The sequence below is a fragment of the Oryzias latipes genome, chromosome 22 (genome assembly GCF_053564925.1).
Source record: "Oryzias latipes strain Hd-rR chromosome 22, Olatipes_Hd-rR_3.1".
Classification (NCBI taxonomy): domain Eukaryota; kingdom Metazoa; phylum Chordata; class Actinopteri; order Beloniformes; family Adrianichthyidae; genus Oryzias; species Oryzias latipes.
In genome coordinates, this window is record NC_136258.1 from 23,106,032 (window position 1) to 23,121,197 (window position 15,166).

The following is a 15,166-nucleotide window of genomic DNA, read 5'->3' on the forward strand; positions in this document are numbered from 1 at the left end:
CGTGCCCGCCACTCTTGAAGATCACAGGGGCGTAATTATAGCTGCAGTAAGAGTTGTTAATAGGGCAGCAAATAAAGGTAGAAGAGGGTGAGGCAAACAGAGAGCAGCAAGAAAGAAAATCAGGGGGGGTTATGGAGGATTCTCTTTCTCTTTTGTCCTCTCTTGTTTGTTTTGCATGCTGTGACCTTCCTGGGAGGCAATGGATTTACATGAAGGACACCATTAATGGGTTGAGACTGTGAACTTAAACACATTAAAAGTTTTGCCAAAAATATTTGTTTTCTGTTGGCGAGAAAAGTGTGTTCAACAATATTTTAACATTAAAAAAGGTGGATTTTTCAATAATTTTCTATATTCTGCCCATAATTAATCAGAGTCTCGGTTTAAATCCCATTTATTTATATATACAGTGGAACTGCAACCTTTTCTGCAAAAGCAACCGGGGCATCAAGGTTTAGCTCCAGACAAAAAAAAACATTTATTGTACAACAAATATTTCACAATGTCTGCCAAAGTCCTCTGTTGGCATGCAGGAATCTCTTTAAGTGCCATTGCTGTGTTCTTTTAGTGACAGGTATGTTTTTGTCTTGCTTGGCAGTGTGTGATGCACAAAGTGCCCACGCAGAGCTCTTAAAAGCACCATGCAAGGCCTTCAGTGTCAGAGCGCATCACAAGAGCCTTTTAGAGCCACAAAAACCCTCTGACAGCACCAAAATGGCTTCTCTTGCCCTTTTTGTGCTGCAGTCAACTTCCTAGAGATGGCCGTATTTAAGCCCTGTCTGGTTCTTGACAGTTCTGTGAATTCCTGTTCCAGAAAATAATTTAAAAATGGAAAACACTTATGGGCGTGGGGTTGAAAAGAGCCTGAACTGTTGCTGTTTTCAGACTTTGAATGGGCAAACTAAATGCAGTGGCTTTCTTTGAAATTGAAATTTGTGTATTCATTTTTTCCCGTTGAGGATACATGAACTCAAAATATCTGGGGTGTGCCATTATTCCCTGAATCACACTAAAACAGAATTTCAGTTGAATTTCCCTCCTTCGTTGTGGCACACTAAGCTGCTAATTTTCTGGCATGTTACATGGTAAAGATATTTTTGGCAACAGACTGAGGAGGGCTTAGGAAAAGAGGTGGATCAGATAACTGTGGTGATAATGTGTGAGTTTGACAGTCAGGTCTCTCTTCCGTGGCCAAGGGGAGTCCCAGAGAGAATTGCCCTGCTGTGCTTGACACAGAATACCCACCCAGATAAATGGCACGACTCTGGCAGGACATATTTTTAGGATTAACTCACTGACCCAAAAAAGGGACATTGGCTAAATGGAATCACTAGAGACAAACACAAAGTAGTCATCTTTGCAGCTGGTGGGTCTAATCCTGCTCTTTTAATTACTGTCATTTAGTTATCAAAGTGGTGAGGACCACACATGATCACTTGTCCAGAATGAAGTATAGGCTATGTAAAGTTAGCTGTGTCATTAATCAATGGTTTGTTTTTTCTAAGTAAACTGCAATAATACAATACATTCCGGATATCTGCTTTCCTGTTTTATTCTTCCTTTTGTGCGGTTCTTCTCTGTGGTAACATTCACACATCACACTCTGCTGAAGTCTACATGGTTTCTGTTTCCCTGAGTGTTGTGTTGTCAGTCTTTCATGACTTATTCACTCGTTTTGTCCCACTCAGAGCATCAATATTTGATGAGGACCAAAGCAAATTTTTTATCGCCTCAATAAAATATATGGTGTGCATTCAAAACTCGACATGCGGAGTGGATCGTGTTGACTGTTCTGCTTTAACTGCTTATTAACCGCTGCCTTCCTGCGGTGAAGAGCAGCTGTTGTTAATGTTGACCCAGGCAGACACATATGATATCTACGGTAACTAGTGCAGATGAATTCTAAACAATTAGGGATGTGAAAATCTCATTAAAAATACATTTTTTTTCGGTTTGTTACTCAGTGTACACTGACTGTATTGATGCAGTTTAACCTGTAATTGCTTAAGAGTAGGTGCAGAAGGATCCTGAAAAGTATATAGTTTTCAATTCTTTTGAACAGGTATTTCTAACAAACTAACCATTAGTTATATAAAACACCCTTCACTGTCATTCTTTTTTAAATCATTTTCAAACCAGGTCACAGCATGTGAAAACATGGAAAATTGTAAAAAGCAGAAAAAAATCTTTCATCAAAAGAAAGATAAGAACCTATTAAGAAGAGAAAAAGACTTGGTTTACTTTTACTTAAAACTTTTTTAAAACAATATCTCCTAAAAGTGATAAATAACCTAAACATGACATTACAAAAGCCCAAAAACATAAAACAAAAAAGGAAGACAAGAGAATCTGCAAAACCTGGACTTAAAGTGCCCGGGATCTAGCACCAATTTAAAGTTCTAGTTTCACTAAAGACAAAATATAAAGAACTTTTCTGAGTATAAGTCGCTCTGGAGTATAAGTCGCAGATGCCAAAAAATGCATAATAAAAGAAAAAGGTTGCAGTTTACGTGACACTTTTGGGAGATTTTAATATTAAAACAAAATACGGGACCAAGAACGGACGTTTCAGCTTAAAAGGTAAATCATATTAATTAAAATAGTTAACTATAATAGACTAAATATATGAACATGTGAAAAGATTTTATATATATATTTATATATATATATATATATATATATATATATATATATATATATAAAAAAACGCCCCTCTCACCCTCCGCGGGTGGTTTCTCCTCCAAGCTCGGGTCCTCTACCAGAGGCCTGGGAGCTTGAGGGTCCTGCGCAGTATCTTAGCTGTTCCTAGCACTGCGCTTTTCTGGACTGAGAGGTCTGAGGTCTTTCCAGGTATCTGTTGTAGCCACTCCTCCAGCTTGGGGGTTACTGCCCCGAGTGCTCCAATTACCACAGGCACCACTGTCACCTTTACTTTCCATGCTTTCTCCAGTTCCTCTTTGAGTCCCTGGTATTTCTCCAGTTTCTCATGTTCCTTCTTCCTGATGTTCCCATCGCTTGGCACTGCCACATCCACCACAACGGCTTTCCTCTGTTCTTTATCCACCACTACAATGTCTGGTTGGTTTGCTATTACCATCCTATCAGTCTGGATCTGGAAGTCCCACAGGATCTTTGCCCTCTCATTCTCTACCACCTTCGGAGGTGTTTCCCATTTTGACCTTGGGGTTTCCAGTTCATATTCTGCACACATGTTCCTGAATATTATTCCAGCCACTTGATTGTGGCGCTCCATGTATGCTTTCCCTGCCAGCATCTTACACCCTGCAGTTATGTGCTGGATTGTTTCAGGCGCCTCTTTGCACAGCCTACACCTTGGGTCTTGTCTGGTGTGGTAGATCTGAGCCTCTATCGCTCTGGTGCTCAGGGCTTGTTCCTGGGCTGCTAGGATGAGCGCTTCGGTGCTGTCCTGTAGGCCAGCCCTTTCTAGCCATTGGTAGGACTTCTTGATATCAGCCACTTCAGTTATGGTCCGGTGGTACATCCCATGCAGGGGTTTGTCCTCCCATGAGGATCTGTCCTCCAGCACTGTATCCTCTGCTCTCCATTGCCTGAGACATTCACTGAGCACACTGTCAGTTGGGGTCTTGAGCTTGATGTACTCATGGATCTTGGATGTTTCATCCTGGATAGTGGCTTCTACGCTCACTAGTCCTCGGCCTCCTTCCTTGCGGCTAGCATAGAGTCTCAGGGTGCTGGATTTGGGATGGAACCCTCCATGCATGGTAAGGAGCTTTCGTGTCTTAACATCCGTGGTCTGTATCTCTTCCTTTGGCCATCTTATTATTCCTGCAGGGTATCTGATAACTGGCAGTGCGTAGCTGTTTATTGCCCGGGTCTTATTTTTGCCATTGAGCTGGCTTCTCAGGACTTGCCTTACTCGTTGGAGGTATTTAGCTGTTGCAGCTTTCCTTGTTGCCTGCTCCAGGTTGCCATTTGCCTGTGGAATTCCAAGGTACATGTAACTGTCCTCGATGTCTGCTATTGTTCCTTCTGGGAGTGAGACCCCTCCTGTGTGGACTACCTTGCCTCTCTTTGTCACCATCCGGCTGCATTTCTCGAGCCCGAATGACATCCCAATGTCAGTACTGTAGATCCTGGTGGTGTGGATCAGGGAGTCAATGTTACGCTCGCTCTTGGCATATAGCTTGATGTCATCCATGTAGAGGAGGTGACTGACGTTGGCCCCATTTCTGAGTCGGTATCCATAGCCAGTCTTGATGATTATTTGACTGAGGGGGTTGAGACCTATGCAGAACAGCAGTGGGGACAGAGCATCACCTTGGTATATCCCACATTTGATGGACACTTGTGCAAGTGGCTTCCCATTGGCTTCAAGGGTGGTTTTCCACAGCTTCATTGCTTCCTATGAAGGCTCTTAGAGTCCTGTTGATGTTGTACAGCTCCAAGCATTCAGTGATCCATGTGTGTGGCATTGAGTCATAGGCCTTCTTGTAATCAATCCAGGCTGTGCACAGGTTGGTGTGTCGTGACTTGCAGTCTTGAGCGACTGTTCTGTCGACCAGGAGTTGGTGTTTGGCTCCTCTGGAGTCTCTACCAATGCCCTTCTGTGTGTTACTCATGAATTGATCCATGTGCCTATTTATCTTGGTTGCAATGATGCCCGACATCAGCTTCCATGTTGTGGACAGACAGGTTATTGGCCGGTAGTTGGATGGGACTGCACCCTTTGAGGGATCCTTCTGGATCAGGATCGTTCGCCCTTCCGTTAGCCATTCGGGGTGAGTCCCATCTCTTAGCAGCTTGTTCATTTGTGCTGCCAGGCGCTCATGGAGTGCGGTAAGCTTCTTTAGCCAGTAGGCATGTATCATGTCAGGGCCCGGTGCTGTCCAGTTCTTCATACCTGGGACTCTTTCTTGGATGTCTGCCACTGTGATGGTTACTGGATTCTGTTCAGGGAGGTTGCTATGTTCTTTTCTCAGAGAGACCAGCCACTGGGCATTGCTGTTATGTGCTGTGTCTTTCTCCCATATACTTTTCCAGTACTGTTCAGTTTCCAGCCTTGGTGGGTCTGCTTGGCTGTTTTGACCCTGCCACTGAGCGTACACTCATATATATATATATCAAATCAAATCAAATCAAATCAAACTTTATTTATAAAATAGCGCTTCTCATGCACTTTGTGCAGCTCGAAGCGCTTTAACACTAAAAACAGTAAACACACAACATTACAATAAAAACCCCAACCCACCCTTCACCCTTCCCACTCCCCTCCATTAAACCACATGACCCATGGCTCCCACGTACAATGAAATATGACTATGTAACTGTAAAAGAATAAATAAATAAATAAATAAATAAACAAGTATGGCTTAGCTCTGCTGTGAGGAAACAGTATCTGGGAATCCTTTCATACCAGGAGCCAGCCCGGCCACCGGAACATCGCCACAGTGCCCACCCAGACCGGGACAACACCGGGGTCCCCCTCACAGCCAAAAGCTGTAAAATTAGACCCCAGCCGCCCCAGCAAGGGCAACAACTGCAGCAACAACCGCTGACCAAGCCGGCAATCCCTGGAGGAAAAGATCCCCTCAAGAAACACTGGGGCTAAAATCATAAGATGCTAAAATTAAAAACATAGAAAAGAAAAAAACATAAAATTGAAAATAAGATGCATAAAATTAAAATAAATACATAAATAAAATAGCCTATACTAAAACTAATAGAATAAATTAGCAGTTAAAATCAACTAAAAGCTAAATTAAAAAGGTGGGTCTTGAGCCTCTTCTTAAAAACCTCTACTGTCTCTGCGGCCCTGAGTCTCTCCGGAAGGCCGTTCCACAGGCGAGGACCATAATGGCAGAACGAAGCCTCACCATAAGTTTTGGTCCTCACCTTGGGAACAACTAAGAGGCCAGTACCGGAAGACCTCAAGGTCCGCGAGGGCTCATATTTTAAAAGAATATCATTTAAATAAGAAGGCCCAAGACCATAAAAACACTTATAAACCATTAAAAGAATTTTAAAATCAATCCTGAAACGCACAGGGAGCCAATGCAGCGATTTTAAAACCGGTGTAATGTGTTCCCGCCCTCTGGTTCTCGTCAGAACTCGTGCCGCTGAGTTCTGTAGAAGTTGTAAGTTTGAAAGAGACTTTTTGGGTAAACCAGAGAGCAGGGCATTACAGTAATCTAAACGACTGAAAATAAAAGCATGCATTAGCACTTCTGTGCTGGCAAGAGAGAGGAACGGGCGGACTCTGGCAATGTTTTTGAGATGATAAAATCCTGTCTTAACGACATTTTTAATGTGTGGGATAAAATTTAGCTCAGAGTCAAAAAGTACGCCCAGGTTTCTCACACATTGAGAAGGTTTAAAATTATGAAGATGTGGTAAAATCATCTCTCTCTTGTCTTCAGAACCGATGATTAAAACTTCAGTTTTGTCCTGGTTGAGCTTTAAGAAATTTTCTGCCATCCACAACTTTATATCTAAAATGCAGTTTAAAAGAGTGTTGACAGGTTCAAGGTCATCAGGAGACACGGCGATGTAAAGCTGTGTATCATCAGCATAGCTGTGAAAGTCAACGCCATGTCTCCTGATGACCTCCCCAAGAGGCAACATATACAAATTAAAAAGTATTGGCCCTAAAATTGACCCTTGGGGAACCCCACAGCTTATTTCGTGGATTCCTGAAGAGCACATATCCATACTTACATAAAAGTGTCGATCTGTCAGGTAAGAGTAAAACCACTTAAGAACATTTCCAGAAAGGCCCACTAGACTACTAAGTCTGTCTAATAAAATCTGGTGATCTACTGTATCAAAAGCGGCACTAAGATCCAGTAGCACCAGAACAGAAAGTTTCTGTGAGTCGTAGTTTAATCTAAGATCATTAACGATCTTTAAAAGAGCCGTCTCTGTACTGTGGCTTTTCCTAAAACCAGACTGATATTTTTCTAAAATTTTTTGGGCATTTAAAAACTCATGCAGTTGAGTAGCGACACTTTTTTCTATTATTTTACTTAAAAATGGTAAATTGGATACGGGTCTATAGTTATCCAGATTTTTTGGATCTAATTGACTCTTCTTCAGAAGGGGCCTCACCACCGCCGTCTTACAGGCAGAGGGGAAGACCCCCGTCTGAAGAGAGCAGTTTACTATATTTAAAAGCTCTGACTCAAAGAATCCATAAAATGTTTTAAAAAGTGAAGTGGGAATGGGATCTAAAAGGCAGGTTGTAGTGTTTACTTGGGATACAACTCGACCAAGCATCTCTGCATCAACCAGGACAAAACTCCCCAGTGTTTCTTCTGGTAAAGACAATGCTGGAGGTCTGTTAAGATCAGTGTACTGCATGGATGAAATGTTTGATCTTATGGCATTGATTTTACCCATGAAGTGGTCTGCAAAGTCCTCACATGCAGCATTAGATGATGGCATGGAGGACTTGTTGAAGTCTTTGTTTATTAAAATATCAATTGTTTTAAAAAGAAATTTGGGGTTGTTTTTATTTTCTGAAATGATTTTTGAAAAATAGGAGGTTCTGGCCCGTTTAACTGAGTTATTGTAGATTTTGAGTTGTTCTTTAAAAATGTCTTTGTGAATTATTAATTTCGTCTTCCTGTATCTCCTCTCTGCTCTCCTGCAGTTCTGCTTCAGACCCTTAATGTCGTCAGTCTTCCATGGGATTTTAGGAGTGGCTTTTAATGTTTTTGTTTTGAGTGGAGCCACTGCATCTATGGAAGACTGAAGTCTGTTATTAAAATGATCAACAATAAAATCACAGGGTGCAGGTAAAATCTGAGCAGGAGTTTGCTTAAAAACATCAATAAAACTTGCAGCCACTTCAGGAGTTAAATACCGCTTCCTCACAGTTCTCACTGATATATATATGATCGGTGATCGATTCATGCATCCCTGAGTATTTTCTCTAAAACTCTGCTCTCTGAGCACCAGCCCCTCCAATTCCACAAAAGCATGGAGGTTCTCACATTGTGATATCACAAAATGAGGAACAGCCTCTTCCAGGAAGAGTCTGCGCTGCCAGCACCGTCCCCAGACAAACACAAAAACCCACTTTATCCGTAGAGCTAGCGGTGATCAGCAAAAATGCTTTCTTTTAAATGCACAAAGGCAAGGCAAGGCAATTTTATTTGTATAGCACAATTCGTACACAAAGTAATTCAAGGTGCTTCACAAGACAGAAAAATGCATTAAAATTACAATACATCATAGAAATAATCAACGTAAAATTTACTTTAAAAAGAAAAAAAATTGAAAATTGATTTAAAAAGAAAGGAAAGAAAAGTGCAGATAGGACCTTTCAGTCATATGTCATATGCATATGTGTGTGTGTGTGGGGGGGGCTGGTGAGCATGAAGGACCCAAAATGCAGAAAGGGGAGGCACACGGTTCCAGGGCAAGGGGTTTATTTAACAAAAGGTGCTGCAGAGCAGGGTAACAAAACAAAACTCACTGTGGGCAAAACTAGAAATCATGGCAGGAGATGGAGATGGATATGGACATGACAGCCAGGGAAGAGACGTTAATGGACCAGCACAAAAGGAAGACAGAGACAAGACTTAAATACACACAGCACTGACAAGACACAGGTGAACATGATCAGGAGAGATTGGGACTAGGGAAGTAAAACTCAAAACCATAACATAACAGTAAACCTTTCAAAATAAAACAGGAAACAGAACTCAAACATGACAGAAACAAGATGGAAAGCAAAAACCAATACAAAGAAACCTAAACCATGACATCATATTTCATAAAAATTGTGTTCTTTAGTGTGCCAAAGGTAATATATTATCATATACAGTACAGACCAAACGTTTGGACACCTTCTCATTCAAATGAATGGGAAGGTGACCAAACTTTTGGTCTTTATTGTATATGGATACATTTTACTTTGAAAGGCTTAAGAATAGCATGCTAAAAGCCGTTTAAAAATCACATGTAAGTGTCGCACCCAAACCCTTCAAAAAAATTGCGACTTATACTCAGAAAACTGGGGTATGTAATTGTTCACCAGTGTAAAGTTTTCCTCTAAAAACCTATAAACGGTGAAATGAATGTATCTGCTTTTGATGCTAAGTTGGATTTAGTATGCCAGATCAATTGGAATGACCTCTCGTGTTTAAAAGGGCAAACACGACTGCATTATTGCATCGTGTCCCTTGATAAGCTGCCGATGGATAGAGCCCTGCCGCATCTATTCCTCAGTTAACACCCATTAAATGTAATCCCCACAGAGTCTGCTGTCATATCCCATCGGCAGGTTGCATCTAAACTAATTTGGCAACCTTTGGTCTTCTCTAATCTTGTCAAATCAATGGAAACATTTGCTTTTGATCCAGCATGAGTGTGTATTTATCTGTGTATGTGTGTGTTGGGTAGGAATCAATATGAATACTAATCAATAACTAGTGCAGTTTGCATTGGAAGGTCAACCACTCCTATAAGGGCGAGGCTAATCAGTTTAAGTTGCCCACAGGCAGTAAAATGGGGGGTAAGCGAAGTTTAAGTGGTGACCTTGCTTTCAGAAACCTTGGCTTCCTCTATGTCATAAAAGCTCCAAAAGAGAAGTAAATAGTTCATCAGAAATTAAACTTATTCTTTAATATGTCAGGGTATTTTACTGTATCTTTTAATTTTTTTTACAGCAGAGGGTTCAAAGCCTTTTTATGCATACTCACTTTTTTATCAGAACCTTGAAATTAAGATTTCCATTTCTTCCATAATTAAGCTTAAGTATAAGTTCTCCCCACTTGGTTTGTGAATGTTGTGTATCCTTGGGACTGTTGTTTTTGTGGAAAAAACAGCTTTTGAAGATTCAACAAGGCACAAATAATCATTTGAAATGCAAGTCCCTTTGTTGTGGTCAATTGATCCAAATGCAAAATCCATTCACAAAAAATGTAGTAATTTTTCCTTGGATTCCCGAAATGTGTATTTATGCGCGTTGACGTAGGCCAAATCCCAATTGCTTCCATACTCCTAATGCTTCTCCCTCACATCTATTGAGTCCCAAACTGTCTCTACTCACCTCATCACCCACCAGACCTTCATAAGGAGATCCAGAACTAGCATTCATCGCCAATTTGTTGCCCCAGATGGTGCATAGTTTGGTGTCATGGATTTTCTAGTCCATGTGTTCTAGTTCTCTTCTAACGTTTATAATGCCTCGCCTTCAGGACTATCATACCATGAGTGGACACCTGAGTCTCCTCTTTACCTGAGCTGAGGAACCTCACAGAATTCCAAGAACCCTCAAGCCACGCCAAGAGCCATAGCCATACCTGCAGCGACATCACCTGTCGCTCTCTAGCCTTCAGCCACGTCAAGATCTCAGCCTCCAGCCACGCCAAGATCTCAAGCAACTCCCAATAATATTAAAACAATCACTTACCATCTTACTCACCTGTGTTTTCCTTCCGGGGTCCAGCGCCTGGGTCTGCCTCGCCTAGCGTGCCATGACAATAAAGAGATAATGAAATTGTGAAAAACCTGAACACAGATTTTAAATTAGCCATAATATTATTAAATATATTTCATTTTGCTTTAAAAGCTTGTTCATTATTTTAAAACAGCATTTTAAAATATTCATTTTTATTCATGTTGAATATTATTATAATTCAGTTTATTTTTTTCAGAACCTCAGATTTCAAAATCAATATTTTCCGAAGTAGCTTTGTTTTTATTTCATATCGCTGTTTTTCAGATTGAATTAATTATTTCACGATGAGCTTTTTCAGCGGAATGAGTCTATCTGTCGGACCATGGAGGGGGTCGTCTGGAAATGCACAGGTTTCATCCGAAAATCCTCCACGCAATTCTCTCAGAGCTCTTCTCTGCTTTGTAGCCAACACAGCTCAGCTGTCTGTGCTCACAGATCCAGTGTGTCGTCACATCTGTTGGGCTTACACGCGATCACCAGCCCTTATACATTGCGGCTCCCTCTTAAAAAACATTTTCGGACACCACTACAGCTTCAAATGCCCTTACAATTGGAGCTACGGGGACGAGCCAGAAGGAAGCAATTTGGAGTCAGCCATAGACTTTTCATTGAAAGTGGTTGCTTGAATGTGTGTTTTAGTTCTGTGTGAATGTAGCATCAGAGTACTACAAAGAAGTGTTTAAAAAAGCCTAGTCTTTTAAAATATCAAACTGAAAAAAAAAAGACGTAACCCAGCTCTATAACAAGTTGAATAACACAAACCTTGAGTCATTTTAATCTGTTTAAGTTTTTACAGTGTTTCTTCTTGCTTATTTTTTATTTTTGCAAATGGCACATTTAAATATCTGTCTCAGTTAAATATCAGGTAAATATCTGTGTCTGCGCCTCAACAAAACTTTTACGCCCACTTTTCAAACCTCAAGATTTGTCAATTGACTTGTGCAGGAAATACAAAATAACTCAACACTGAAAGAGCATTTCATAGGTCTCAGGACAGCTGTAATATAGTAAAATAAAAAGTGTGAAATAAAAAAAAAAAGTTACAAGATGATCTAAAGTGAAAAGTGCTTGGGAGGAGGGGAATGAGACCATGGTGAGTTGTGGTGGAAACAGGGCAATAAGTGACCTTTTCAGAGAGAGACCCTGACGCAGTCTTTGGCCAAGGTAGACTTTCATTTATAGAGGTATTTATAGAAGCTATTTTCCTGGGGTTATCTTGAGCAAAATGCCAGTTCTCATTATCAGCCAGGTCCTGCCTGAGCCTCATTTTACAGTTGGATGAGCCCAGGCAGCGGGGGGACCCAGCATGCAGCCAGGGTCACCTATTAAATCCTCATGTCCAAGAGAGCACCGTCATGCACTTCTTGTTCTGCACTGGGCGGGGCTCAAAAATAGCAAGAATGAAATTTGTAAACGCATGTCCAGGTGTGTGTACCCAGGTGTGTGTGCTTTCTTTTGTGTAAAATGATTTATTAAGGCGGTGCACTCTTAGCATTGTCCATGATGTCCCTCCTGCCTCTTCAGGAAATGGCTATAACACTATAAAATAATCCTTTTCTAAGCAACAGTTGTTATATCCAACTAAGCATGCGTGTAGATACACTTCAAAAACAGGCCCCTTAGTCAAAAAGGCTTTTCCCATTAGCAGATTTTCTTCAAACAAGCAAAAATTAAATAAATAAATAAATAAATGTCAATGGTGTAAGAATTCTTGTTTTAAGAAAATAATTATAGTCACTAAGACATTTTTTCTGAAATTAAGTATTGCAAAACTCTCTTTATAAGATTATTTTTCTTCCAAATCAGAATTATTTTCCAGAAACAAGGGGACTTTTTACTTTTCCAATATTCAGTTTTTACAGTGTAAATGTCATTTCTTTTAAAATATTGCTTCATTATGTGGACCAAACAATGGAAGTGTCTGCATTTATTTATATTATGTTTTTTACTTAACTTTTAAGGGTTTTATATTTTTTTAGTTGTAATAACTGTGACTCCTGTAGAGGCACTGATCTCCATTCATTTGTCTTCCTTTGCTTATCTAGAACTGGGTCATGGGGGCAGCAGAGGTGCCCAGACCTCCCTCTCCACAGAAACTTCACCCAGTCTTGCCGAGGGCACACCAAGGGGCTTCCAGTCTAAACAAGAGACAAAGTCCCTCAAGTGAGTCCTGAGTCTTTCTCAGAGCTTCCTCCCAGTGGAACATGACTTGAATATTCCCCAGAGAGGAGGCCAGGAGAAAAGAGATGTCTGAGCCACCTCAACTGGGTTCTCTCCATGTGATGGAGCAGCTCTATTCCAAGGTCCTCCAGGATGACAGAGCTCCTCACCTTTTCTCTAGACATTTATCTAATATTCATGAATCAATATAAAACAGAAATTGTTCGGTAAATGATTAATACAACCTCACAACAGCACACAACCTTTAATGACCCAATTGTCATGGTGCCTCTGTCAGACTCCTCCCCCTCCCAGCTCTGCTCTGCTCCTGACTCACAGCTGTGACTACTCACCTCATCAAGTCACCTGCTTCATAAGGAAACCCAGCTCCAGCATTCTTCACCAGTTCGTTAACCCTGATGGTGCCTAGTCTTGTTGAGATCCACGGCTGGCTCCCCTTATCTCGTACCTCGCTAATCTTGTCTTGTCTTCTGTGCCTCAGGTTTACCTCATGCCACGAGAGTCACCTGAGTCTAATCCCACCTCGAGCAGCAGCAGCATTCCTCTCATGCTGACGCCTTGCACCTTCAAGAGCCACAGCCTCTGTGCTCCTCAAGAGCTCCAGCCACGCCACTCATCAAGAGCTCCAGCCACGCCTCTCTCTAGAACCACAGCCACACCACTCATCCTGAACTCCAGTCTCGCCTTGACAACCACAGCGCCAGCATCACTCCGCGCCAAGTTTCTCAGCCAAGATCTACAGCCACGTTAACCGACAGTCTTGCCTCGATCAGTAAAATAAATCTTACTTACCAACCACTTACCTGTCTCCTCCTTCCGGGTTTCAGCATCTGGGTCCGTCTCGTGTTCTGATCAGGACAGCAATCCAATAAATTGTTTTTGGTATTTTTACCATGTTTTTGTGGCATTTTTCTGATGGAGATCATAAAAAAGGAAACTTAAACTCCAAATTGGATTTCTTTATTCAAATCGCTGTGAATCAGACGAATGCCATTTGCAAAAGAGCTTATTTGTGACGTCAAAAATACACTTGGGAGCCAACAAGCTCCCTGCTCGCCCAATGGGGAGGGGAGGGTGGGGTTGCTTTATGACAACGGTCTCACCCACAACTCACAGGTGAATTTCTAATAAACTGCTCCTGCTCTCCAGAGACTGTCCTAGGAATCGACACAGACGTTTTCATTTTGGGTAAAATTTGAATAATCATTTTTAAAAGACACTTTTAAAATTAAAAGATGATCAGAGGCCATTTCAAAGTTTTCCCATAATAAAAGCAATGTTCTGACATATTTTGGTAAAAAAAAAAAATCTATATATGTTTATATATATGTTATTACGGCAGTGACATGTTCATTCATTTCATCCCAGTTAAAATCTCATCAAACAGACAGTTTTGACCATTAAGCGTAGACCTTAAAGGTTGGATCCCCCTACCTTCCTGCTTGCGCGCCCACCTACCTTTACAAAGTGACATAATTCCTGGCGTTCCGGTCTTTGGAAGGGAAGGAGCAGGGACTGTCCCCCAAGGCTGTTTGCCTGCCTGTCTGACATCATAGACTGCGGCATCTCCTGATCTGTCAGCACAGAGAGACGATCTGGCAGGTTTAATTTACGATGTCAGCCCTTACAAAACCATTTTCCTCTGATGCTGACAGCAATCCTGCATTTATAAATTAGCAGAAACATTAACCTTTAAACTGATTGTAACGTGTTCTGAGTGAAGCTAATTAACTTCCATTTGTTAATGTCAGATTTTAGGTCCAAATGCTCACTAAGAAAATGTAATAAGAAGATTGAGAAGATAACACGATTCATTATGTGTCATAAAATGAAATGTTTTGATGTTTAAAATTGCTTTTGAGGTAAAGTAGGGTGTGTTGCACAGCAGGTGGAATTTAGAAATTGCAATCACATGCTCATCAAATGCATCACAAAGGTTGTATTGTCTTCTGGAAGCTATTTTTTTTTGTTTTCAGGATGTGACCTGGTGAAACACAAAGATAATGTGTAGATAAAGAGGCAATTAAAGGAAATCTACAACAGTGCGGATATAATTTACTTCTTGGGACCTAAGCCAACTGAAACAAATACGAGGCCTCCTGCTTATTAAAAAGCAGCATTGCTGTTCAGTTACATCAGTGTAATTGCTAACTTGTGCCTATCAAACCAGGAAAGTCTTCACACGTTGGCATGTAACAGCTTGTCACGGGGAACTGTTGCAGTAATATTTGTGGCTATTATCGTAATTAGAAGTAAGCACACAGATGGTGTTGTTTCACAAACTCACAAACTGAAAATCAGACTGTCATCACTGCCAAAATTAGCAACAGTCTGATAAAATCAATGAATAGATAAATAAATAACACAACCCATCATTCTTTCTTACAGCCCAGCTTTCATTTTGCAAACTTTTTTTTTCTTCTTTTCCAAGCGAGGCTGATGTTACATTTCCTGATTGGTGACAAAACAGGTTCTTTAGTGGCAAAACAACAGTACTTGGGTACCATATGTTGCATTTAAATGCTGTAAGACAGCTGT

The 15,166-nt window shown here is 41.0% G+C and overlaps 1 long non-coding RNA gene across 1 annotated transcript; it reads left to right on the forward strand.

Annotated features, from left to right (window-relative positions):
- Positions 1-12,363: 12,363 nt before the first annotated feature.
- Positions 12,364-13,522, forward strand: LOC144989204 (uncharacterized). Its single transcript, XR_013653352.1, has 2 exons — positions 12,364-12,610; positions 13,110-13,522. It is a non-coding gene; the product is annotated as an uncharacterized LOC144989204 (long non-coding RNA).
- The last annotated feature ends 1,644 nt before the right edge of the window (positions 13,523-15,166 follow it).